The following is a 2,399-nucleotide window of genomic DNA, read 5'->3' as shown; positions in this document are numbered from 1 at the left end:
ATTAACTTGCTACCCTACTCTACAAGTTTGAAAAATAATTAAATTAGGTTAAATGGTGTTTACAATTACTTGCACATTTAAATGTCAACTTTTAGACCCTCTATTACTATGATCTGATTTTTATTTTAAAAACCAGAAGAAAAATAATTCAGGCAGAGTTCGAGTAATTTAAAGCATATAGCTGGAAAACTTTATTTCTCTAAATTGTAATAAAAGAAATCGAGGAAGTTATTTCAACCAAATCCAATCAACTTTTCCAACTGTTTCACTGAACAGCTCCCAGAGAGGTCATTAGCTGAAAGAATGGCACTCCCTTGAATTGTGCAGGGCACAGCTTGAGCAGATTTTCCCCTAGTCCACTATTGTCAGAATGCAGATTTCACGAGCTAGTTCCTGAGTCTCCATGTCACACTGTGCAAAGCAAAACTTTCATTCAGAGAATACCTGCCATTCTAAAGTCAAATTATTCATTTGTTTTATTTTGCCATACATTGAATTACCCATTCCAGAGTTCTCATCTATGAATAGGAATAATAAATGAGGGTAGTGGGTTTATCTATTAATATTTATTGAGAAACTACTATATGCTAAGCACTCTTATTTTAATTAGTTCTCACAATAAATCTGTTCAATATTATCATGATCTCCATAGCATGATTCAGTTAATAAATTAAAATATGGATCTAAATTCAGATCTCCTTAACCCCAAAGCACATGCTATTTCCCCTACATAATTTTACCACACCACTGGTAGAAGCACAGGCTTTGATAAACAGCTACAGAAAACTCCCCCAAATGTGAAGATTAACTGTCATAAAGATGGTCCTACAATGTAAAGGAGAGTTTTAAAGTATTGTCTAGACTTGCTAAGGAAAATGGTGATGCAGTCAATATGAAGAAGTACATGCCAAATCCCTAAATGGAAGTATTGCTGACAGGATAGGGCGAACGGAATACAAGTGGAGAAGAGTAGGGGGAGCGACAGAGCTGTGCAGAGCTAACGTAGACAAGGGTATGATGAGTCAGGAGTATGAGAAAATACAAATCGAAGGCACGAGCTATTAGGTGAATCTATAATCAAGAGGAAGTGGACTAAGACTAAGGGAATCAATATCAGAAACTCAGAAGCAATAAAATAAATGTGTGCCTGGCTAAAAGAAAACAAAGGAAAACAGGATTTCAGGGGAGCAGGCGGAGCCTTCCAGAGGAACACCAGCTGATTCAGTTAGGGCCTACAACCAGAGGTGAAAGGAAAGTTCAAAAAGAAAGTTTCTGATTACCGAAGAAGAGTTTGGGCCGTGGCTGGAGGTGGGAGCAAGAGGGCAGTCTTTCCTGAAGGATTATTCTGTGTGTTGTTAAAAGATAAACTGAAGTATATTAAAACTTTACAGAGTTTATTTAAGCAAAAATCAATTCCAGTGGGTCAGCGCCAAGCTAGAAATGGCTAGCAGTGTTGGCAACAGGAGCCAGGGGAAAGACATATAAAGTGTGGAAGCAAAGAGAGGAAAACATTTCACTGACTGTAGCTTAAAGCCTGGTTGGCTTTGTGACTGGCTGTCCTTAGTGTTTTGATTTCATAACCTTGAGGCCTTTACAGGTTTAGGTTTTAGTTCGCTTACGTAGGCTGCCGTGGCTTTAGGGCCACCTCCACCAAATGGTTTCTTTACTTAACAGTGTTCACCAAATCATACTTTCTTTTCTCCTGGCTCACAGCTGAACTACTTCTCCCAGTCCCTCTGGCAGTTACATGTGACCTGTGTAGTTGAATGTGGCCAGCGGAATGAGAGTGAGGTGATGGGAACCACTTTGTGGATTAAATGGTTGAGATACAAGCATGTCTTCTCCCCAATCTCCTCTCCCACCTGGTGACTGAAGAAAGCACCAAATTTCTAGAGCCAGAAATTGCACATTGCACTGTGACATGAGAAAGAAATAAACTTGTATTACAGTAAGCCACTAAGAACATGGACTTTATCTTTTGCAGCTGATAGTGTTACCCTAACGGATACGGGCTACCACAGATGGCTTAGGATTAGGGCCTAGATGAGGGCTATGCATACTGATGAGTGCTGAGTGTCCTGAATTCATTTTGTGCTTTAAAAGTTGGCCTAGCTCATTGAAGAAGTGGGCCTCCACTCACTCAATTATCCTTTTAGTCTGCACAGGGCACTGACTCAGGTGCTGGGGTCAACAGTGAGAAGCCAGAAAAGTCCTTGCCTTCAAGAGGCTTATATTCAAGAAGTTCCAGTTAGGAGTTTGGAGACAGACACTAAAAAATTTCTAAAAGTAATGAAAAGTGTTATGAAGAAAATAAAACTGGGTGATTTGATCAAGGTGACAGCAGGACTAGCTACTTCTGTTATGGTGGTCAGGAAGTCCTCTCTGAGAATTAATTTTTT

This window comes from Pteropus vampyrus, unplaced genomic scaffold, assembly GCF_000151845.1.
Source record: "Pteropus vampyrus isolate Shadow unplaced genomic scaffold, Pvam_2.0 Scaffold9, whole genome shotgun sequence".
In the NCBI taxonomy this organism is placed as follows: domain Eukaryota; kingdom Metazoa; phylum Chordata; class Mammalia; order Chiroptera; family Pteropodidae; genus Pteropus; species Pteropus vampyrus.
Note: the sequence above shows the minus strand (reverse complement) of the source record.